The sequence below is a fragment of the Cynocephalus volans genome, chromosome 9 (genome assembly GCF_027409185.1).
Source record: "Cynocephalus volans isolate mCynVol1 chromosome 9, mCynVol1.pri, whole genome shotgun sequence".
Taxonomy (NCBI): domain Eukaryota; kingdom Metazoa; phylum Chordata; class Mammalia; order Dermoptera; family Cynocephalidae; genus Cynocephalus; species Cynocephalus volans.
In genome coordinates, this window is record NC_084468.1 from 61,622,084 (window position 1) to 61,647,792 (window position 25,709).

Genomic DNA, 25,709 nt, shown 5'->3' on the forward strand with positions numbered 1-25,709 from the left:
GCTGGGTGCGACAGTAGTGGGTGGGGTGGGCACTGTCTGAAGTAAGTTGAAAAGAATAATAAAACCAGCTAAAAGCCCGACTGCTTTTTATTAACACCGTGTGCCATTAATTCTAAACAATGCCAATGGTAAAAATACTCTTACATGAAAAGAATCTTTTTGGTCTAAGTCGAAAACAATTTCTGTGGTCACTGTGTTAAGAATATACATGTAAGATCCAAATTAGCACATTTATTATTGCTCATATGTTCCTAAACATTGTATTCTGCATGGAAGTTAATTCAGAGAACTCCCAGTTATGCAGACGGGATTTTCCCAGGCTGCTGGGGTGCAGTTGGACCTCCAGCCCCGGGGCTCCCTGTACCCCTTTATAGGAGGGCTGCAGTAAACCATGGCAGCGCAGAGAAGTGAATTCCCAGAACCAAATTCTATGGACTTTACCTCTCTTGTGCTGTGTGCCCACCTGGAATGTTTATTTTTGTTTAAAATTTAGAACGGTGAGTGCCACCTTCAAGGTGTAATATTTCTGCTTGGTAAGTGCTCATTTTAGTTCATACATCAAGGACTGACTTAATTTGCATAATATCTTGAAAATGAAACGTATTCTCTTGTCATTGTCAGGTTGTTTGAAAACGAAAAAGCAAATCAAGAAAATAAAATTCACAAAAATGGTATGTTGGCCAAACTCTACCTTCTGTAGATGTTTCCGTTTTAAGCATCCACTTATTGATTCCTGGATAATTATTTAAATAAAATATCATATCAGACTGTAATCAACTGATCAACGTTTAAACCGTTATGTAGATTTGTAAACTGCTGGGAAAAAAGAAGAGGGCTTATTTTCTTTTTTGTACCATAATATTTCCTTTATTTTTATTTATTTACTGGTATAATTGTATCTATGAAGTTCAATAAAAGAAAAATTTCACTGGTTATGTTTCTTTTACAGCCGTCATTATTATCTGATCCATTTTATTATTATAAAAAATAATGTTGTCTTACAGAGAGGGGGTTGTTGAGACATAAGTCACTTTGAGTACACCAAGTGACAGCTCCACCTTCCACAGTCCTATGGAATGTCATTTCCCCAAATGGAAGACGGCATTAAAGTTCTGCTCACGATCTTTGGGGTTGGACCCCTTATGCCATCTGGTGGATAGGTGGGCGTTGGTTGCAGAGATTAACAGCTCTGGAAGCTCTAGCACATCATCCATACTCTCAAGAAACAAAGAAAGCATTTGATGGAACCCACAGTATGGGGTTTGCCTACTGCCTCGTGGAGTCAGGCATCATTTCTTCCTCACCAATTTGAACTCAGATGCTAAAGGGCTGCTATCGTTGCCTTTATAGGTGTGTGTGGGGGGGGGTGGAGAGTGTGGGATAAGCCCAGGGAGAAGGGAAACTGAGACCCACTTTCCTTTACTTCAGGCTCAACATGCTGAAACATGCCTGAGGGGGTGGGGTGTCCCTAATGGTGTGGATTGAAAGAAAGGACTCCAGGGAGGAAATCCACCTCAAGAAAGGGAGGGATCTGGAGCTATGAGCACTGAAAGCTCAGGCCACCAGTCTGAAAGCCGGCTCAGGGTCAGCTGGATGGTGATAGGGACATTTTAATGCAGCAGCTTTGGTACTATTTGTGTCTGGAGGAAAGGCTCACCCAAGTGTGAATTGACAGAGGCTTGTCCAAGTGTGAATTGGAAGTGCGAATTGAAAGAGGCTTGTCCAGGTGTGAATTGGAAGTGTGAATTGACAGAGGCTTGTCCAAGTGTGAATTGAAAGAGGCTTGTCCAGGTGTGAATTGGAAGTGTGAATTGACAGAGGCTTGCCCAAGTGTGAATTGTAAGTGTGTATTGAAAGAGGCTTGTCCAAGTGTGAATTGTAAGGAGACATTACACCTGGTGATGGGCAGAGTTTTTCTGTGGAACACCCCAGACTCCATATCCTCCTTTTCTTGAGGATCATCACTATCTAGATACAAAGGGGATGGTGTACTTAACCGTTGATGGGAGCAGGCAGCTATGGGACAGCTCAGATGCTGGACTGATTCGTGGGCTTGTACATGCACCTCTAGGCTAATTTGGGAATATTTAAGCAAGGAAATATTCATAAAAGGTTTGGATCCATTTAAGAAGTGCCAGTGGGGGCCATCAGTCTGGGCACAAATGTCAGTGTGGCCTCATTTGTATCCCAGCAGCACAGCCTGCAGCAAAGCTCAAGTCATAAAGTGCAAAGTCAACCCCGAAGCAACAGGGTCCAAGTCACATTATCCACCACAAGGCTGAGCTGATGATAGGAACTAATCAACTCAGCCATTTGCAACCCACTTCTGGAGAAACTGGTATGTGTCCAGACCCTGGGCTATCTAAGTTGTAAGCATGCTTACTTTTTCAAAAGAGCTGCAAACATTTTTGGTCAATAGAAATAGACTGCATTCAGAAAAGCGTCAGCAGAAAGATGTCTCTGATGGCAGTTTTTTGAGAGATCAGAAATGGTGGACATACAAAAGGGAGAAGAGACAACCCCCCCTCCAAAAGGGAAATCGATCAAAGCGAACAAGAAAAAGTGGCCGCTGCTGGAAGGAACTACCAAACCATAGCTCGGACTTAACTGAGCTCTAGGAGTTGCTAGGACAGTGCTGGAGGCCCAGTTGCACCCGTGGGACCCCTGAGAATCCCAGCCTGGTTAGTGTCAGCAGTTCCAGCAGCAGGTCCTGCCCTCCCTCCATGACTGCTCTGGCTCTCCACAGCTCAGTCTCTTATCCTCTCCACAGTGACTCCCTCCCCCAACAAAAAAGGAAAACTACTCAACTCAACCTCTTCAAGCCCTATCTTCTAGCAGTCAGGGCTACCCTACTTCCTGACACTTCCTGCTCATTTCTAGATGTTTGTAACTTTGCATGGATTCATGAAGAGTAGACAGACAGAGCTGTTTTGGAGGAAGGACAGAGGCTGCCCTGGGGCAGGCGAGCTGAGGGCACCTTGTAGCAGCTTTGGCAAAGTCACAGCATGGGAAAAGGAAGTCTCACAACTATTTGTCAAGAATGGTTTGAATGCGAGCCACGACAAAATTCTAATTTTAATTGCAATTAAAGTCATTAGCAAAACGAGTGTCCAGCAACAGCCATAAACAGTAATAAACAAACAAATATTGAGCGTCATCTGAAGTCCTAATGTTAATGACAAGTAACTAGTGACATTTATTAATGGCATAATCTACAAAAAGCTTCTGGTTTTGCTCACTTAAAGTGCTCTTTAATTATGGTAAGATCCAGGAGGAACAAGACCAAGTAGACTATATCTCTTTAATGTAAAAAGTACTCAGTCATCCAAGGCAGGAGACTTGCTGAGTCCCAGTGATGACCTTTGACATTGTGTTGTCACAGTCCCTCATCCCAGCCCTTCAGAATCTTCCAGTGAACTGTGTTCCCCAAATACTCCCTCAATGGGAAATTATGTTCTGGGGAAAGAAAAGAGATAGAAAGGAAGAAAATAAGTCACATGAGCTCTGGGGGACATGGAAGAGGCCATAAAAATCACTTAGCGCTTTGTTTTAGATTTCTTGGGGGCAGGAGGCTGCTTTGAGCAATTCACCACTTCAATATAGAAAGCAGTTACTAAGTCCTATTTCTATGCCTAGGAAAATAGCTTTATCACCAATAACCAATCAGCAATCAAAACATACTAACTTCTGCTCTAAGAAAATAGTCGAACTGTGAATTAGTAGTCCCACCTGAGCCCCTGCTCAGTAGCAGGCATGTGTGAAGCAGTTAGCAAACTCCAGTTGGCTTCAGAAATTTTGAAGTATTAGTGCTGATGCTACATTAAAAAATGTAACTGCCCTCAGATATTCTTTATTTTTCAAAAAAGCATTACCAGACCCATATCATTTCAGACACTGTGATATAGTTCAAATCCCAAACCTCACTGACAGGTGGTATTTTTCAGTAAAAAGCACACTCGTGTCATCCTATTCCTGGCAATCTTTAGCTGTGTGATGTGGCAGATTCCCTTTTCCAAAGATGGCCTCAGCAATGTCTCTCTTTCCACATGCTCTTCTGTGTCAGGATGTTGTCCTGCCCGCATCAAGAGGAAGGGTCTAAGTCTCCTCCCCTTGAATCTGGGCTCGTCTTAGTGACTGCTTGGGCAATAGAGTGCGGTGGAAATGATGCTCCGGAACTTTTGAGAACAACCTGGAAGACCTGTAGCTTTTTCCTGTGAGTCTTGGTCGTGTCCCTGTCAGAAGCCAGCCTCTATGCTGACAGGGCCTCCTGTAAGTGCTTAGTTGAGGGCCCAGCTGAGCTCCCAGGACACAGCCAGCATCAACTGCTACCCCTAGTGTGCCATCTTGATGGGAGCCCTGTGGGCCTTCAGATGGCTGCAGCCCTGGCTGACACTTGACTGCAACTGCATGAGAAGCCCCAGGTGTGAGCCACCCAGTGGAGCCTAGTCAACCCACAGAGCCATGAGAAGTAATAAAATGATTGTTGTTTCAAGCCACTGAGCTTTGAAGTGGCTTGCTGTGGGGTGATAGATAACCAGAGCAGTGACTTTGAGCAAGCTCCTAAACTTTCAGATCCTGTTTCTGCATCTGTTGAAAAGAGAGAGAAAATGATCTTCTGGACTGGCCTATACGTAAGGCTTTTCTGAAGATCAAAAGTATTTTAATATCTAAAAAGCAGTGTAATTATTACTGCTTTTGCCTCTATATCAGTTATTCCTTTTCCTACTTCTAATCTTATTAATATTGCCTATTTTCTTCCGTGTGCTTCCCATCAAAATACCAATGACATTCTTCACAGAAATAGAAAAAACAATCCTAACATTCATATGGAATGAAAAATGACCCTGAATAGCCAAAGCAATCCTGAGCAAAAAAAAATACAGTCAGAGGCATTATGCTTCCTGACTTCAAATTATACTACAAAGCTATAGTAACCAAAACAGCATGGTATCAGCATAAAAACAGACACTTGGACTAATGCAACAGAATAGACAACCCAGAAATCAACCCACATATTTACAGCCAACCAATTTTCAACAAGGGAAGCAAGAACATGCAGTGAGGCTCTCGCATCTTCAATAAATGGTCCTAGGAAAACTGGAAATCCATATGTAGCAAAATAAAACTACAACTGTACTTCTTGCCATATACCAAAATCAACTAAAAATGAATTAAAGACTTAAATATAAGGCATGAAACTTTAAAACTCCTTGAAGAAAACATAGGGGAAACACTCCAGGGTATAGGGCTGGACTAAGACCCCAAAAGCACAGACAATAAAAGAAAAAATAAGCAAACGGGTTTATATCACACTAAAAAGCTTCTGCACAGCAAAGGAAACAATCAACAGAGTGAAAAGACAACCTACAGAATGGGAGAAAATATTTGCAAACTGTGCATCTAACAAGAGATTAATATCCAGAATATGCAAGGAAATCGAACACCTTTACAGTAAAACAACAAATAATCTGATTAAAAAGTGGGCAAAGGACTGAATAGACATCTCTCAAAGGAGGATATACGAGTGGCCAACAGGAATATGAAAAAATGCTCAACATTGCTAATCATCAGGGAAATGCAAATCAAAACCACTTTGAGATATTACCTCGCCCCAATCAGACTGGCTATTATTAAAAAGGACAGAGAATAACAAATGCTGGTGAGGATGTGGAGAAAGTGGAACCCTTCTGCACTGTTGGTGGGACTGCAAATTAGTACATCCATTATGGAGAACAGTATGGAGGTTCCTTAAACAACTACAGATAGAATTACCATATGATCCAGCAAGCCCACTGCTGGGTATATATTCAAAGGAATGGAAATCATCATGTCAAAGGTATACCTGCACTCCCATGTTTATCACAGTTCTATTTACAATAACTGGCTAGGGAACCAAACTAAATGGCTATCGATGGATGACTGGATAAGGAAAATGTGGTATATATACACAATGGAATACTATTCAGCCATAAAAAAAGAATGAAAGTCTGCCATTCACAGCAACATGGATGAGCCTCAAGAAAATTATGTTAAGTGAAACAACCCAGGCACAGAAAGAGAAATACTGCATATCCTTACTGATAAGTGGGAGCTGAATTAATAAATAAACAAACAATAAAGCAAGAGAGAGAGGGGGGGAAAGAGAAAAACAACAATCACAATAATATGTTGAACCTTTAGAAAGGGAGAACAGAACTGTGGTTACTAGAAGTGGAAAGTCGGAGGGAGGTTAATGAGAAATTAATGAGAAATTGGTCAACAGACACAAAGAATGATTACGTATTACGATGATGAATAAGCTAACTATCCTGATTTGACAATCACATATTGTACACAACTACTGATATTCAACTTTGTACCCCACAAATATGTATAATCAATTATGCTCCAATAAAAAATAAATTTAAAAAATTCCCTCTGATTACAAGAATAATACAAATTTTATCATAAAGATTTTTCAAAGAGACAAAAGCTGTAAGGAGATATAATTATGTATAATCCTTTCATGAAGCTGGAAGTACTGTTAACATTTTAGAAGATTTACCATTAATCTCTTCTATAGATATACTAATATTCACACATATGCAGTAGGTGTCCTCTGATCTAAACAGTTAAAATGATTAATTGGTTGGTTGCCCAAATCTCTAAAAGTAGGAAATCAAAAAGAATGAATATATATATATGTATATATGAATATATATACTGTAAATATTTTATTATGATTTAAAACCTGCAATAAATTAAAGTGGACAATATTTTAGTGCAATGCCTTCACTCTGGAATTGAATCATTTTTCTTGCATAGACCACACCCAGGATGCATTCTTTAGGATGCCTCGTTTTGTTTTCTGTAAAGCCAAGCAGGTCCTTAAGGACACCCATAAAAATCTAACAGCAGAACTTTTCTAGATTTTACACTTCCTTCCCCAGCCTTTGCAATTACCTTGCTAACACCTCACCATTGAATTCCATATACATTTTTAAGCGAATAACTCTTGTCTTTCTAAAGAATTCCCCTGTGATTTCACAGAAACACTATTTTGATGGCCATATTTCATTTGTTTATACAAAAATTTCTTAGAATAACAAGTACAATAAACAAAAACAGGTTTGGGAACAAGTACAATGCCTTAGTTTAATTAGAAGAACTGAAAAGCACAACTATTGAGCTGCGAATCTCTCCTCAACACTAGCAAAAACACATTATTTTCAAGTACCCATAAAATACCCACAAAAGCATTGACCATGTTTAGACAAAAAGAAGCCATAATAAATTCCATATAATGGAATAAATTTTGAATTAAAAAACAAAACCTAAAAAATCCCATATGACTGCAAACTAAACAATATACTCATATTTCTAAATAAGGATTGAATTTAAGGTTGAACATTCTTAAAAATAATGAAATACTTAGAACTGACTAGTAACGAAAACTCTGTGGGTCAACATTTTGAAAACCTGAGACATCAGTACTTATGGGAAAATGTATAAATATATTTACAGGAAACAGAAAAGATTGCAAACAAACAGTTTAAATATTCTGTTTAGAGAGTTGAAAAAAGAACAACAGACCAAAAATAAACTTAAAAGGAGTAGAATAATAAAGATAATGCTAGAAATCAATAAAACAGAGTAAAAATAAGGCGATCAACAATAAAAAAAAAGTGGTTTTATGGAATGAAAAATTAAACTATAGCAAGATGAATTAAGAATAACAGATAGAATGCAAATATTTAATAAATAGAATGAATAGATGGAAAACCACAGATTTTTAAAAAAGAGAATATCATGAATAAGTATGTTCTAATACATTTTAAAAGCTGGACAAAATAGATAAATTTCTGGAAAAAACATAGAATGTGAAAATAGGCACAAACAAAAAGTAGAAAATTTGAACAGAACAGCAAAAATGTAAAACCTTGAAATGGAAATTAAAGACCATCCCCTCCTGGAAATAATTCCTACGTTCAGTGTGACAAGTAACCAAACTTTCAAGGAACAGATAATTTCTACCTTATATAGGTTATTCTAGAAAATTGAAAGCTGCCATATTAATTTTATACTGCTTGTGTAGCTTTTATTCAAAAACTAGATAAAGTAGTAAAAGAAAAGATTAGTATAGTCCCATTTTGCTTCTGAACACACATGCAAAAATCCCAAATTAAATATTAGTTAACGTGATCTAAGAAGATACTTTAAAAATTACATTTTATCAAGTAAGGTTGATCTGAGCATTGTAAGGATGGTTCAACATGGGAAAAATCCAAGAATGTAATTTAATACATCATTAGTTAAATTTTTTAAAAGGCCAAGAATGATCTCAACAGAGTCAGAAAACACTTTTAAAATATAGATGGGAATAAAGGTACCCACTATTGTTTGAAGAAATATTGGTGGTACTGACATAAGACAATTACAAAAAGTAAGTAGTGTAAGACTTGGAAGGGATGATGCAAAACTACATTATTTGCAGATGATTTGATCCTACTGGCTAGGACTCTCTCCTTGACCACACTCTAGTTGGGCTCCTCTGAGCACTCTTCCCCACTAGGCCTCACGCTTGGCTTTTAAGAACTGCAAAACCTCAGCACAAGCAATTTGTCCAACCCGCATGCTACAAGCCTTGAACAAACTCCAGGATAGTTTCTATCAGCTCAGGGCCATGTCTGCAGGACGACAGCCCCAGCCCCCTTAAGTTCCTGTCTGAGAAAGCTCAACACTGCCAAAAAGATTTAACTGTTTCTTCAAGCCAGAATCGGACTCTAGGCCCCTGACTTCCCTTTTCTTTAATATTTACTTTAGAAACCTGTAATTATAAATACTTTCTCAGTCTGTATTAGTCTGGTTTTGTTGCTTATAACAGAATACCTGAAACTGGGTAATTTACGAAGAAGTAAAAATTTATTTTTTACAGTTTTGGAGGCTGGGAGGCCCAAGGTTCAGGGAAAACATCTGGTGAGGTCTTCTTGGTGGGAACTCTACAGAGTCCTGAGGTGACCAGGGTGTCACATGGCCAGATTGGGCTGAGCAAGAGAGAGCTAAGCTTCTCACTCGCTTTCCTTATAAAGCCATCAGAACTGTATTAGTCCCTTCCTGTTGCTTATTAACAAAATATCTAGAGCTGGCTAATTTATAAGAAAAGGAAATTTATTGCTTAGTTCCCTCTTGTTTTAAAGCCCTTCGAACCTCACCCCTGACCACCATTATTAATCTATTCAGTATGGCAGGGTCCTACAATCTGATCACCTCTTTGAGGCCTCACCTTCCAATTACCATAATAGGATTTCCCACCCTCAACAGTCACAGTGGGGATTAAGCCTCAGTGAGGTTGGGGGGCATCCAGTATACAGCATTCCATCCATGAACCCCCAAACTCATGTCCTTATCACACACAGATACATTCATTTCATCCCCAAAGTCTTAACTTGTTTCAATTCAAAAGTCCAAAGTTCAAGGTCCCATCTGTGAAATCAAAACAAGTTATCTACTGCCAAGATTCAGTGGTGGGACAAACATAGGGCACATATTCACATTTGAAAAGGTAGAAATAGGCCAGAAGAAAGGGGTAACAGGTACCAAGCAAGCCTGAAACTCAGCAGGTCAGGCATTAAATCTCAAAACTGGTGAATCATGTACCTCGACTCCATGTTCAATATCCTCTGCATGCTGGTGTGAGGGTTGGGTCCCCAAGTCCTCAGGCAGCTCTACTTCTATGGCTCTCCTGGTCACAGGCCATGCTTCAGCTCTCCCAGGCTGGTGTTAAATGCTGGTAGCTCCACAGGTCTGGGGTCTCTATGGCGGTCCCACTCTCACGGCTCCACTAGGCATTGCACTGATGGGGTTTCTCTGCTGCAACTCTAACCCCACATTTCCACTCAGCATTGCTCCTGCAGAGGCTGTCTGCTGTGACTCCACCCTGTGACAGATCTCTTCCTGGGCCCCTAGGCTTTTCCATACATCCTTTGAAACCATGGTGGAAGCTCCCAAGTCTCTACAGCTCTGGCATTCTGAAAGTCTGCAGACCTAACATCATGTGGATGCCGCCAAGTCTTCTGGCTTGTATTTTCCAATTTAGCCATGGCTGGAGCAGCCTATGCAGCTGGGATGCTGGTGTGGGGAGCAGCATCCCGAGGTGGCCCTGGGCAGCAAGTCCATGGAGGGCACCTCAGGCCTGTTCCCCAAGACCATTCTGTCTCCCTAGACCTCTGGGCCTGTAATGTAAGATGCAGCTTCCAACATCTCTGAAATGCCTTCAAGGTCCTTTTTTCTTTCTCTTGACAATCCCTTCCTTCTATACTCATCTCTGTAGCAAGGTTTCCCTGGCTGTGCCATTGCATTTTTCTGCTGAAAATGCTCTCTTCTCTACCACATGGCCAGGCTGCACATTTTCCAAATCTTTACACTCTGCTTCCCATTTAAATTCTGGCTTTATGTCATGCCTTTGCTGCCATAACGCAGTGTAGGCTACTGCAAGTAGACATGCAGCTTCCTTAATGCTTTGCTGCTTAGACATTTCTTCTGCCAAACACTCTGGTTCACAACTCCTACGTTCCAGCTTCCACAAAGTCCTAGGGCATGGACACAAAGCAGCCAAGTTCCTTGCCTTCATAGCAAGGGTGATCTTAAGCCTACTGTCCAAAAAGCTTCTCGTTTACATCTGAGGTCTTCTCAGCATGGCCTTTACGTTCATACTTCTGTGAACATTCTGCTCATCACCACTTAATCAAGCTCTAGAAAGTTTCAAACGTTTCCTGGTTTTCTTGTCTTCTAAACTTTCACCAGCATCTAGGTTTTTTCTAGCCTGTTCCTCCAAATTCTTCCAGCCTCTGCCTATTACCCAGTTCCAAAGCCACTTCCACATTTTCAAGTATTTTTTATAAGCAACACCCCACTTCTCTGGTACCAGTTTTCTGTATTAGTCCATTTCTGTTACTTATAACAAAATATACAGAACTGAGTAATTTATAAAAATACAAAATTTACTGCTTACAGTTTTGGAGGCTGAAAAGTCCAAAATCCAGGGAACACATCTGGTGAGGTCTCCGTACTAGTGGTGACAAAGTGATTCGGGTATCACATTTCAAAATGATGGAGTGGAGGGAGAAAAAACTAACCTCCTCATTCACTCTTGTTTTAAAACCCTCTGAACCACACCCCTGACTACCATTATGAATTCATTCACTACCGTATGGTCCTACAATCTAATCACCTCTTCAAGGCTCCACCTTTCAATTACTATAATAGGATTTCCCACCCTCAACATTTATAGTGGGGATTAAGCCTCACTGAGGTTGGGGGGGATCTAATCTACAGCAATAACCACCCCCATACCACCCATTAAACCAACAATGGATTAATCCATTCACTAGGGTACAGGCCTCACAATCTAATCACCTCTTAATGTCCCCACCTTCCAATTACCGTAATAGGATTTCCCACCCTCTTAACTCTGTTAAAATGGGGGTCAACTTTCCAATATGTGAACTTTGGGGGGACCATTTAACCCACAGTTCAGTCCCTTTGAGATGTGTCTTCTACACCCCAATAATGTCTTCCTCAAGGATATGGAAACCATCCCTGTGGAATGTAATCATCAGGAAATACAGGGCCTGTGCCTCCCAGTCTCTGTGCGAGGGTAGGAACCTAACTTTGATAAACATCAGTTAGCAGGCACAGATAGACTAATATTCACCAGCCCCCACCTTCTTCTGCAATTTGCTTTTCGCTAACTCTGCTCGGGCCCTGCGCATTTCCTCTTCCTACTCCCTAGTCTCTCTTTTAAACACCCAGTCACCTCTGCACAGATCAAAGTTGAGCTCAGTTCTATACTGAACTCACTGTCCCCCCTACTGAAATAGTCCACATGAAATCTGTCTTGCCATTTTAAACAAAAATCTGAGAAAGAATTTCTCTTTGACACTATACTTAAAAAAACAGATGACTATGCAGAAATGAGGAGAGTTTTGGAAGTTTACTAGACGCTAGATCAAATTATAAAAACTCAACAGCATTTTTCTACATAGATAAAATACAACTAGAAAATATAAAAGAAAATAAGATATAATTTACAACAGTAACAAAACTATACAATATCAAAGAACTTCCTAATACATGAGAACTCTATGAAAAGAAAAAATGCTATGAAAGAATATACAATAAAACTGAAAACAAAAATTTGAAACTACTCTATGGATGAGGTAAATTAACATATAAAGATGTCAATTCTCCCCCAAATTTTCTATAAATTCCAAGCAATTATATTAAAATTTCCAGATGAATTTTAACAAAATTTTAAACATCTTATTCACCTCTATAGAAGAATAAAGATTCCCAATAGATAAGTAAACCTTGACAAAAGAAGAGAAAAGAGGCAGCCTTGCCCACCAAATCAGCACAAACACATAGTGACCAAACAGTGTCGGGTACAGTGCTGATGACAGGTCAGGTAGTGGAAAAGGGAACAGCAGAGCTTGTAGAATTCCCTTGAAAATTGAGAACTTGATGTATGACACAGATGGCATCAACGGAGAAAGATTGTTTTGTGGATAGTTTTGGTAGAACTGGCTTATGATGTAGAGAAAACAATACTGGATCTTACATAATAGCCTAAATAAAGGCTCACTCCAGATGGATCGCAGACCTAAACGAAAAAGGAGAAATTATAAAGTCAACAGAAACAAATGAGGAACATCTGATTCTAGCCAAGATGGAATAATGAGGACTGGATTTACCCTCCCATCCTAAAGAACTAAAATAAAGCAGAACAAAGTATATGAAACAATGGTACAGACATTGGCCAATAAGCAGTGATCCCTGAGAAACAGAACAAACGAGACGACCCTCATGATCACTCCAGCTTCCTGCCTGGAGAGAGTTGCAGGGAGCGGCGCAGAATTGTGAAACCCAGGTCAAGCCCAGGGGTCTGCCCAAGTCAAGGAGATGGAGGTGAGAATCTCAGGAGGTTAAGGTGATGTAAAGAATATCTCAGTGACTTTGGGTGTCACAGTGAACTCTTAAACAGGATTTAAAAATAAAAGCCACTAATTTTAAAAGAGAAAAATCAGCAAATTTGACCTCATCAAAATGAAATACTTTGTTGTTTAAAAGACAGTGTTACAGAAATGAAAAGGCAAACCACAGACTAGAAGAAAGCATTTGCACAGAGTTCACAGGACAGGGTTCCAGAAAGGAGAGAGTTGGACAGACATAAAGCTCTCTGGAAACTGATGGAACGTTCCCCTCAGGCCTGCAGCTGAATATTGATCAGCACAAGTGTACTGGTGTTTCTACATACTAGCAAAGAACAATCAAAGACTGAAATTGAGTGATTAATACAGTTTCCAATACCATAAAAAATATGAAGTACTTATGTGTAAAGTTGACAAAAGATGTGTAAGACTGGTGTGCTGAAAATGCAAAACATTGCGAAGAGAACTTAATGAAGACATTAATAAATGGAGCATTCTATCATGTTCAGGGGCTGGACGACAATATTGTTAAGATGTCAGTCCTTCCGAAATTGCTCTATAGATTCAGTGCAATCCCCATCAAATCCCAGGAATTTGTTTTTTCCTTCTGGCGGGGATGGACGGAGTTTTGACAAACTGATTCTAAAATTTTCATGGACGTATAAAGGACCTAGAATAGCCACAATAACTTTTAAAAAGGAAAACAAAGTGGGAAAATTTATGCTGTTTGATTTCAAGACTTATTAATAAACTAGAGTAATCAAAACAGTGTGGGATTAGAATAAAGATGGACATAGATCAACAGAAGGGAAAAGAGTCCAGAAATAGATCCATATTACATGGTCAATTGATTTTTGACAAAGGTGCAGGGGTAATTCAGAGACAATGTCAATATTTTCAACAAATGGTGCTAGAGCAATCGAAGAGCCATATGTGTAAGAAAAATTATCCTCCACCCTTTCCTTACATGGTATACAAAAATTAACTCAAAATACAGCATAGACCTTAATATACTCTTGAGTTAAAACTATAATACTTCTAGAAGGAAACATAGAAGAATATCTTAGTGACCTTGGGTTTCACAGCGAACTCTTAAACAGGATTTAAAAATAAAAGCCACTAATTTTAAAAGAGAAAAATCAGCACATCTGACCTCAACAAAATGAAAAACTTTGTTGTTTAAAAGACAGTGTTACAGAAATGAAAAGGCAAACCATAGACTGGAAGAAAACAACTGCAAATCATTTATCTAACAATCGGCTTATATCTAAAACACGTAAAGTACTCTTAAGAACCAACTTGAAGAAGAAAAAGAACGTGATGAAAAAAATTGGACACAGCTGACCAGTTAGCACAGTTGGTTGAGAGTGCAGCCTTGTAATCCCGAGATCACAGGCTCAGATCCCCAGACCGGTCAGCTGCCAAAAAACAAAAAAAAATTGTGTAGTATTAGTCTTTTTGTGACTGGCTTATATATTTTCCCAGGAGTGGAATTGCTGGATCATATGGTGACTTGACGTTTAGTTTTTTTAAGAACCACCACAGTAGTTAGTAGCAAGTGATTTTGAACTAAAATTGTTTTATGAAGAGTTTTCTCTTTGTGAAGCTAGAGCTGAAGAATCCATTGGGGAAGAGAAAGTCCTCATTTCGTGTACTCCCGGAATGTGAACCCCTACAGATGTCAGCACCAACTACGGCATCACACTTCTGCTAAGAAAAGAGAAGCAAGCTTCCCGGAAGCTGACTTGAGAATTCCTGAGCTCACTGAAGGCTCCAGTAGCAAAACTCATGTCACCTCCTCATAGAAGCCCACATAGCATCCTCCCCACGACACGTCAGTGATTCAACCTCCGTTACCTTGAAATTTTGAGCCGTGCTCGAAATGTCTTGCTGGCATTCCTTGGCCTCCTTGTTCCCAGGTCAGACAATCCCCTTTAGAGATAGTGCCCCTAATCCAACATTTTAATAATCTCAATGTTTAACCCAACATTTTTATAAACCAGAATGTTATATACTAAAGCAAACTTAAGCAAGTTTTACTATTAAAAAAATCAGTAACAATGGGCTTCCCCTAATATTCTTGGGGCCTGGAGCAAGGGAAACTCTCACAGTGTGTGTGTACAGATGATGTAGATGCAGCAGATAAACAGATATTTAAAAGGTATGAATCAAGATAACAAACTAATAAATATGTTCAATCATTCTATCTTTAAAAACACCTTTATAACAACAAAATTTGAACAATATATGTAAAGCTATTGTTTTAAATGACTGAAAGTTGGCAAAATATCAAAGACACCTGAGTTAAATCATTATTGTACATGCCCGAATGTCCTGTGGATAGGCTATGCTGTTTGAATAAGTAATTAAATAACGACATAGGTAATTCATAAGTTATATATTATTCATAAGTTTTTGTCTTCTCAAAAGACAATAATTAGCAAAAAACACTAATTATGTTGTAATAATCAACATTTTATATAATTTGCATTTTATTGATAGTGACAAATTAGACAAACTCTCTAGAGTCATTAAGTTTCTTAGACCATTTTTTTATTAGTTTCATTTTAAAGAAACTTCAATCTGCTAAAGCTGTAGCAATGAGAATTGTTGATAAGTCTTAGAACAATACTTAGGTGCAGAAATGTAACAGGAATTTGCATATCCTATTCAAACATTATAATAGGTTGCATAAAAGAGGTTATCATTGTAGCATAAAAATACAAGATGTTTTAATTTTATCATTTAAATTATTACCACTCGCATGATTTTCACTATCCCTTAAAGCACTATCAAGATTCATAAAGAAAGAGTTGGCCTTAGCTTATATCTAGACCTACACATGCACAAATTTAAAAGTGACACAAATGGCTTAATACTGAAAAATGTTTCTCAGACACCGGGTGCAAGCCTCTGAGTACTCTGCTCATCCATGAATATTTCCGGAATCTCTAACAGAAAATCAATGCTCGGTACTGCTGGGAAACGATACTTGGTTGTGCATCCATGCTACCTGCGAGGAAGAATTTGACAAGTGAGTCATTTTGTATCTTCTCTTTCCTAAATGCTCAGTGCAGTGACCATCTGTGATAGTCGCAGGTGCACAACCTTCAAACCTTCACAGATTTGGGATTAAAGTCACCTTTGGTCTCGAGGCCACAGACCTATGGAGAAGCATTTCTCTGGGACCTGCACAGTGTTACTCACCGTCTAGCGTTTGCAATCACTCTGTGCCAGGTCTGAGTGACAAATCCTGAGAAACGAGGACCCCACGTGTTCTTTAACATATTCGGGGGGAGGGGGGAGGTTGTAATAGTTGCGACCCTCTAAAGCTTGGGACCGAAGGACAGAGCTCCTCCCGCCTACACCAAAGGCAAAATCAATTAGCAACTTTGCCCAAGAACTAGATGGATGGGAACTCTTGTCGCCAGGCCCAGAAACTGACCCAAGAAGCTCCCGCGGCCAGCAGGTGGCGCTCGCTGTCCAACCAAAAGCTCCGGCTCCGCCCCAGGCCACCGCGGGTCCAGGGTGACTTTCACACCCCAGTCCGGAAACGAAGAGGAGGGGTGCAGCGTTCCTAGTAGGAGGGTGGAGAGAAGGGCTCACCAGCTAAATTATTAACCTGTTTAAATCCCTGCTGGGCTTCCCCGCTAAGAGCGCCCGTGGCCTATTGCGAGAGAAGTGCACCAGCCCTGCGCAGCTCCCAGCCCACTCGGGGGCTGTCCCAGAAGTGGGACCTGGAGGGACATGACCACTGTGATCCCAGTGCCTAGGGCAGGTCCTCGCCTGGGGTCCCTCTAGAGATGCAGAAGACGAGACTTTTTAAACCTCCATTTTAATTGAAAGGCAGGGCTGCCTGTAGGGCTGGGGCTGGATTTGGGATTCCAAGGCCAGGCCAAAAGGAGTCCATTTCTGGGCAGATGACCCAGGAAGCTCTGGACCAACAGGACCCTCAAGTCATATGAAAGCACCCAAGCAGAGAGACCGAGGGTCCACAGAGGACCACCCCCCAACAGAAAGGCATCGGCACAATAGGAATGACAATTGCCACCACGTGCTGGCCGCTGCTGCACTCCAGGCCTGTGCTTTACACACACGTATCCTTTGGGGTCCTCACACCGCCAACATGCATCTTATCATTAGCACCTCATTTTACATGTGTGGTCACCAAGGCTTAAGGACTGGTTAAATGGCCCAGGTGGAAGTAACATTCAGATGCAAAGCCCGTCCTGCCAACAACCTAATGATTTTCCTGCACACAGGTGGGGACAATAATCGCAGCAACAGACCGACAGGGACAAAGACAAGACTGAGTGTGGGTGAAAGGCTGGTTTGGGAGCTAACCACGCCCATTCTCCATCAGCTCCCCCGCCCCAAACAAACTCCAGTCTGAACTAGGGAGGCTAGAAACAGTTCTTGCCCAAATCCACCTTCCTGCAAGAGACCCACCCCACCCTTCCAACCCATCTCCTGCTCCTCCAAGCCTCACCCCTTTCCCAGAAAACCTTAGAAAAGCTGTAGTCCCCAACAGGTGGGGCTGGATATGCCCTAGTGACAACTCACACTATCAAGTTAACCCTCTCTCGCTTATCTGGAGCAGATGTCAGTATAGACAACAAATTGTCACAAAGTTAGGGGCTTCAAACAACAGCGCTTTATTATCTCACAGTGGTGTATGTCAGAAGCCCAAGGACAGCTGAGACAAGCATCTCATGAACCTGGAGCATATGTCAGCAGGGCCATACTTCTTACCACAGGCTCTGTGGATAGACGGCTTCCAAACTCGCCCAGGTTGTTGGATGAATCCAGTTCCTCGTGGTTGTGGGACTGAGGTCTCTGTTGCCCTGCTGGCTCTGCTGGGGGCCAGTTTGTGTCTCTTGAGACTGCCCACAACCCTTCTCCTGCCATTCATGGGGATTCCCCTCCAGCAACAGCAGGTCGAGTCCCTCTCACACTCCAAGTCCTGCCACATCCTCTGCTGCGGTGTCTTTGGACTCCAGCCAGAGAAAGTTCTCTGCTTTTAAGGGCTTGTGGAATTAGATTGGGCCCACCTATGTACGCCAGGAGAATCTCTCTGTCGTCAAGTCTATAGTCTTAACCACATCTGCAAAGTCCCTTTAGTCATGGAATGTATTCACAGACTGCAGGATGTGGACACTGTGGGAGTGTCAGGGTGGCATTCTGCCTGCAGGTGGGGTTGGGAGAAAGTTTTATGAATTTCACGAACTTTAGATGATAAAAATCCTTATTTCCAGGTTGAATATGGCCTGTAAGATTTCCCTCAAGTCCTTTTTCCTAAACAGATTCTGCTAGGTGTGGTTGCTCCTGGTAGGGAGGATGGGAGGCCTGGAGAGAGGGAGGCAGGGAGGCTGCTTCTTTTCACTGTTTCCTCTTCTGGATCTTTTGATTTATTCCATGGGCATGTTTCACCTGTTTAAAAACTTGTTTTTTAAATGCCACTTTCTCTGTGACGATTTTCCATTTCTCATTACCAATGGCTTTCCCTCACTCACCCACCCACTTGGACTGCTACTTGGAATTGAAAAATGTTCACTTTTATAAAAAGTGCAGCCTCTGGTGTGTGTTGGGGGTGGGGTGGGGGATGCTGTTTAATTGTTTCATGACCGTTAGGATAGTGAGCCTTAAACTTTAAAATCACTCACTTAGGGAATTTGCCCTTTGAAAATACAAATTCTGGGCCAGCCCGTGGCTCACTTGGGAGAGTGTGGTGCTGACAACACCAAGTCAGGGGTTAAGATCTCCTTACCGGTCATCTTAAAAAAAAAAAAGAAAAGAAAAAGAAAAAGAAAATGCAAATTCCCAGGCTTCATTAGGACCACTGGGGATTCTGGTACAGGAGGTCCATGGACCTGCCCCCCTGCCCCCTTAGACATGTTGCTTAGAAGAGAATGTCACCTCTTATCTCCAGCTAGCTATGGGACTGGACAAAGTCATAACATCTGAACATCTCTGGGGCACAGGTGCCGCTCCTGAATATTGGGGTTAAAATAAAGCACCTGCCCCTGTGCAGGGGAATGGACATTACCTGAGGAGCACAGGGTCTCAGAACTCTGACTTCCACGTGTACGGGACGGTTATTCTTCCATTTCATTTACACCAATGTGTGCTGTTTGGGGCGATGGGGACACCCAGTATGTGGATCATTCACAGGATGTGAAGGAAAGAAAATATTAGGAAGACTAAAAAGTCCAGTGGTAGAAAACACTGAAGAAAGGTGTGTTTGGAAAAGGAGTCATTAAGGAAGGAAGGAGAGGGCTGGCTGGTGAGCTCAGCTGCCGGGCCAGGATCGGCAGCAGCGGGATCGCCAAGGGCAGGCTCAGTTTTCCCTCTCCTTGCATGCCCAGGGCCTGCAGCCTGCCTGCTGATTTTTGTGTGTCTTATTAGGTCCCAGGGACTCCTGCGGCCCGGGTGAGCCTCAGGGGTGGGGTCCACCCCGCTCTGCAGAGGGACCTTTTCCCTGAACCTAGGCTGTGCTGGGGGGGTCTCAGCCTGGCTGGGAGAGATCAGGCCACAGGGCCTTCCCTGGGTGTACCCCCTGCCCTTGAGCCCACCTGGCCCCCTCCTGCACCCCGTGCCTCTCTGTTCTGTGAGTTAGCCCAGTTTGTGGTGGGGGTGGGGGCTGAATTGTTCTCTCCCCTTGGCAACCCGGGGCATGTTTACCAACCCGGGGCATGTTTACCAGGGCAGGTTAATCTGGTGATGGGGCACACTGGACCTGGAGGGGTGGGTGGGGATCCGTGCAGGGCAGAGCCACCTCATCCGCCTTGCAGGGCCCTGTTCAGCTGAGCTTTGGGCTGGAGGAACACGCTCCTTTCTCCTCATCCAGCCTGACTGTGTGATGGTGGCTCCACCATGTGGGTGTGAGTGTGTGTGTGTGTGTGTGTGTGTGCGCGCGCACGTGCACACATGTGTGTGATGGTAATTCCAGGCATCTTCAGGCAGGAGACCCCTTCATTCACCACAGTCACAGGATGGAGCGACCCCTGCCCAGGGCCCGGAGCTGGAACTGACTCTGCAGAGGCAGTTGGGGCAGATCTGCGCCACCTTGGTGCCCACCTCCCGGCGCCTCCGAGCCCAGGCCAAGCCTAGGGAGCAGGGCTGATGGAGTTCACCCTTATTTAATCCTGTGTGACTCCTGAGCAGCTGCAGGCCACCCACATGCCCTCCACACCTCCTCTCAACGGCTCCATGGCAGGGATGGCCCTGCCATGACTAGTGCTCCCCCTGGGGCCTTGGCTTCAGCTGCAAAGCAAGGAGAACCTTAGGCATCTCCAGGGTCCCTCTTTGCCCCCAGCTCTGAAATCCTGCCTGCAGTCACCAATCCATAGCTGATCCTGGGCCTCTCTTGTGTGCCAGGGCTGTTCCATTTGAACTTTGCTGCTTGAGGGACTCCAGTGTCAGGCCATGTCTATGTTTCCATTGTGGAAAAAGAGCCAGTTGCAAAAAACTTCTCCCCCATGGCATGGACAGAGTAGAAGGTAGTAAATGAGAGAAGAGACAACCTTGGCAAGAGCTATACCAAGGAACAGGGATGGGAGGGAGGGTGGGGAGAGGGGCCGGGGCCAGGCACCCCTCCTGGTGGAGGTGACCCAGACACTACTTCTGAAAGGCCAGAGACGTCCGACACTCACCTCAGGACTCGGTTCTGTGATGTTAAGACCCCATTCCTCCAATCTTTTGGTTTAGCCTGCCCTGCCACTAAGGGCCTCCCTCCAATTGCTTGCCCCAGGGCCCCCTTGGTCTACCCCCCCACTAAGAGTGCCCCTGGTCTTTCCTGGCCTACCACTATGGGCTTCCCTGGCCAGATCTGCTGCTAAGGACCCCATTGCCACTAAGGGCAGGCCTGTTCAGGCCTACACAAGAGACCTACTGGCCTGGCCTGCCTCAGGGCCCCTGTTTTAGCCCATTTTGTGTTGCTATAACAGAATACTTGGAACTGGGTAATTTATAAAGAAAAATGAAATTGATTGCTTATAGTTTCTGAGGCTAGGAAGTACAGAGTCCATCTGGTGGTGGCAACAGTGACCTAGGGGTCTCACATTCCAAGATGCTGGAAGCAGAGAAAGCAGAGACAGACAGACTCCCACGTGCTCTTCTTTTAAAGCCCTCAGAACCAAACACCTGACAACCATTTTTAATCAATACAATTGGGCATGGTCTGCCCCTGGCCCCCCAAAACTCATGTCCTTTTCACATGCAAATACAGTCATTTCATCTCCACAGTCTTAACTTGTTTCAACTCAAGAGTCTAAAGTTCAAAGGCCCATCTGTGAAATCAATACAATTTATCTATTTCCAACATACAATGGTGGGACAAACATAGGGTACATAGTCCCATTCCAAAAGGGAGACATAGGCCAAAAGAAGGGGTATAGGGTTCTGAGCAAGTCCAAAATCCAGCCAGGCAGGCATTAAATCTCAAAGATGGTGAATCATGTACCTTGAGTCCATGTTGCATGTCCTCTGCACACTGGTGTGGGGGTTGGGTCCCTAAGTCCTCGGGCAGCTCTACTCTTATGGCTTTCCTGGTTGCAGGCCACACTTCAGCAATCCCAGGCTGTCATTCCACTCTAGCTCCACAGGTTTGGGGTCTCCATGGCAGTCCTGCTCTTATAGCCCCACTAGACATGGTGCAGATGGAGTTTCTCTGCTGCAACTCGGACCCCACGTTTCCACTTGGCATTGCTCTAGCAAAGGCTGTCTACAGTGACTCTGTTCCGGTGACAGATCTCTCCCTGGGCCCCCGGACTTTTCCATACATCCTTTGAAATCTAGGTGGATGCTCCCAAGCCTTCTGAGCTCAGGCATTCTGTGAGCCTGAAGACCTAACACCACGTGAACTCCACCAAGGCTTCTGGCTTGTATTTTCCAAAGCTGTGGGTCAAGCCACACCTGGGGTCAATTTAGCCACAGCTGGGGCAGCCAAAGCAGCCGGGGTGCTGGTGCTAGAAGCAGTTTCCCAAGGTGGCCCTGAGCAGTGAGCCCGTGGAGGGCTCTTCAAGCCAGTTCCCCAAGACAATTTTGTCTCCAGAGATCTTTGGGCCTGAAACAGAAGAGCTGGCCGGAGCCTTCTGCAATGCCTTCATGGCCTTTTTCTCCTTCTCTTGATAATCCCATTCTTTTGTGTTCATCTTCTTAGTACCATTGAATTTTCTTTCTGAAAATGCTCTTCTTCTTCTTCTCTACCATGTGGCCAGGCTGCAAATTTTCCAAATCATTACACTCTGCTTCCCTTTGAAGTTCTGCCTTTGCTGCCATAACTCAGAGCAGGCTCTTACAAGTAGCCATACAGCTCCCTTAATTCTTTGCTGCTTAGAAATTTTGTGCTGACAACACCAAGTCAAGGGTTAAGATCCCCTTACCGGTCATCTTTTTTTAAAAAAAAAAGAAATTTTTTCCACCCAATACTCTGGTTCACAGCTCTTAAGTTCCAACTTCCACATTGTCCTAGGGCATGGACACAATGCCGCCAAGTTCTTTGCCAGTTCACAGAAAGGATGGTCTTTGCCTCAGTTTCCAATAAACTCCTTATTTCTATCAGAGACCTCCTTCAAATGGTCTTTACACTCCATATTTCCATAAGCATTCTGCTCACAACCATTTATACAGTCTCTAAGACATTCCAAACTTTCCCTCCTCTTTTTGTCTTCTTCTGAGTCCTCCAAACTCCTCCAAACTCTGAACACCCAGTTCCGAAGCCATTTCCACATTTTCAAGTGTCTGTTACAAGCAACAGCCCACTCCTGGTACCAATTTTCTGCGGCTATAACAGAATACTTGGCACTAAGGGCCTCCATGGCCAGGTCTACTATTCTGGGCCCCCTTGCTGCTAATAGCCCCCCTTCTGCTAAGGTCCTCCCTGGCCTGGCCTGGCACTAGGACGCACAGTGACCTTGCCTGTCCCTAGGAGCCCCTGCCCAGGCCTGTAACTAGGGACCCTATAGGATGGGCTCGCCAGCGATTATGGCTCCCCTGGCCAGGCAGGCTTACCCCAAGTGCCCCCTAACCTGGCATGGCCTGCTCGTAGGGAAGCCCTGATCCTGCCTGTCCTGCCCTAAGAGCTTCCCTAGCCAGGCCTAGGCTGTCACTAGGACACTGCTGGTCTGGCCTAGCCTGGTTCAGAGCCAAGGACCCCCTGACCTCTCCTGGGCTGTCCCAAGGGAACTGCTGCCCTGTCCTGGCCTGGCATGTTGGGCCACATCTGTCTTGGCTTGATATGCCACTAAGGGCACCCATGGCCTGACCTGACCCTAGGGCCCCTGTGCTCTCAGCTGCCACTAAGGGCTGCCATGGCTCCTAGATTGCCAAGGGCTTCCTATTGCTATGGTCCAGCCTGGCCTGGCCTGCCCAAGGAACCCACTGGTTGTTCTGCCATATGGCCACCCTTTAATAGTCTGCCCCTAGCAGACCACAGCTATAAGGACCACCCTGGCACTAAGTGCCCCACCTGAGTGAACTGTCCCTGGGCCACCTTGGCCTGTCTTGGTGCTAAGAGCCCCTCGGTTTGCCTCTAAGTGATCACCTGGCATGGCTTGCCCTGCCACTAGGGGCCCTCTTTGAATGGCCTGACCCATGGCCCCCTTGGCCTGCTTACTGCTATGGCCCCCCTGGCCTCACCTGCCTGCATGTAAGAGACCCCCTGGTCTGGCATGGCCTGATCTGGGAGTCTCTTACAGGCAGGCCAGGTCAGGCCGGGACAGACCTGAGGCAGGCCCAACCAGTGAGTCTCTTCTCTACACCTGGTCAGGCTCACCCATAGTGGCGGTGGGGCCGTTAGCAGGCCTGGCCAGGGACCGTTAGTGGCAGGCCAGGAAAGTCCAGGGGCACCGTTAGTGGCAGGACAGGCCAAGTGAGGTCAGGGTGTCTCTAAGAGGCAGGCCAGCCTGGGGGTGCCCTGTGGGGGCCTTTCTTTCTTTCTTGGGGGCCCAAGGGGAGGTCAGGCCAGGGCCTCCTGACTGTTAGTGGCAGGGCAGGCTAGGAGGGACATAGGTGGGCTAGAAGAGAGAAGGAAACATAGAAAGAAGAGAGAGAGAGAGAAACAGACCACAAAGAAAGAAAGAAGGAAGGAAGGAAGGAAAGAAGGAATGAAGGAAAGAAACAAAGAAAGAGCCCCCAAAGAAAAAAGTGAAGGATGCATGGAAGGAAAGAAAGAAAAGGCAGGAAGGAAGAAAGGAAGGAAGAAAAGAGCCCCCCTAGTCCCCCCTGGCCTGGAATGACCTGCCTCTAAGTAGCCCCCTGTTCTGGCCTGACCTAATCTGGCCTTCCAGTAAGGGTTCTCCCGGCCTGCTGTCCCCTAGGGTTCCCAAGAAAGAAAGAAAAGGAAGAAAGAAAGAAAGAGAGAGAGACAGAGAGAGAGAGAAAGAGAGAGAGGAAAACAGAAAGGAAAGAAAGGAAGAAAGAAAAGAAAAGAGACGAAGAAAAAAGAAAGAAAGAAAGAAAAGGAAGGAAGTAAGGAAAGAAAGAAAGAAAGAAAGAAAGAAAGAAAGAAAGAAAGAAAGAAAGAAAGAAAGAAAGAAAGAAAGAAAGAAAGAAAGAAAGAAAGAAAGAAAGAAAGAAAGAAGGAAGGAAAGAAAGGAAGGAAAGAAAGGAAGGAAAGAAAGAAAGAAAGAGCCCCCAAATTAATAAAGAAGGAAAGAAGGAAGGAAACAGGGGAGGGGAAGGGAGTGGAAAGGGAAATTAAGGGAATGTTAAGGGAATTTTAAGGGAAGGTTAGGGAAGGTTAAGGGAGGGTTAACGGAAGGTTAGTGAAGGTTAAAGGAAGGTTGGGGAAGGTTAAGGGAAGGTTAGCCAAGGTTAGTAAAGGTTAGTGAAGAGAGGAGGGAGGGAGGGAGGAAGGAAGAAAAAGAAAGAAAGAGCCCCCCTAGGGTCCCCTTGGCCTGGCCTGGTCTTCCTCTAAGAGAGCCCCTGGCCTCACCTGTCCTGCCACTAAGGGCACCTCTGGCGTTTCCTGGCCCGCCACTAAGGGCTTCCCTGGCCAGGCCTTTTAATGGCCCCTTTGCCACTAAGGGCGAGCCTAGCCAGGCCTGCACCAGAGACCCACTGCCTCGGACCCACCCTGGCCTGGCCTGGCCTATCCTCAGGATCCTGCAGGCCTGCCTGTCCTGGCACTATGGGCCTGTCTGGCCCAGCCTGGCTCAGAGCCAAGGACCACTCTGGACTGTCCTGGGTTGTCCCCAGGGCCCTTCTGGCCTGTTCTTGCACAGCACTATGGGCCACCTCTGTCCTGGCTGGGTGCTATGGGCACCACTGCCAGCTCTTGCCTTCCACTAAGTGTTCCCATGGCCTGGCCAAAACCAAGGTCTCCTGTGCCCTTGCCTGCCACTAAGGGCAGCCCTGGCTCCTAGGCTGCCAAGGGCCTCATACTGCTATGGGCCAGCCTGTCGTGTCCTGCCCAAGGAACCCACTGGTTGTTCTGCCATATGGCCACCCTTTACTAGTCTGCCCCTAGCAGACCACAGCTATAAGGGCCACCCTGGCACTAAGTGCCCCACTTGACTAGCCTGTCCCTGGGCCACCTTGGCCTGTCTTGGTGCTAAGAGCCCCTCAGTTTGCCTCTAAGTGATCACCTGGCATGGCTTGCCCTGCCACTAGGGGCCCTCTTTGAATGGCCTGGCCCTTGGCCCCCTTGGCCTGCTTACTGCTATGGCCCCCCTGGCCTCACCTGCCTGCGTGTAAGAGACCCCTGGTCTGGCATGGCCTGATCTGGGAGTCTCTTACAGG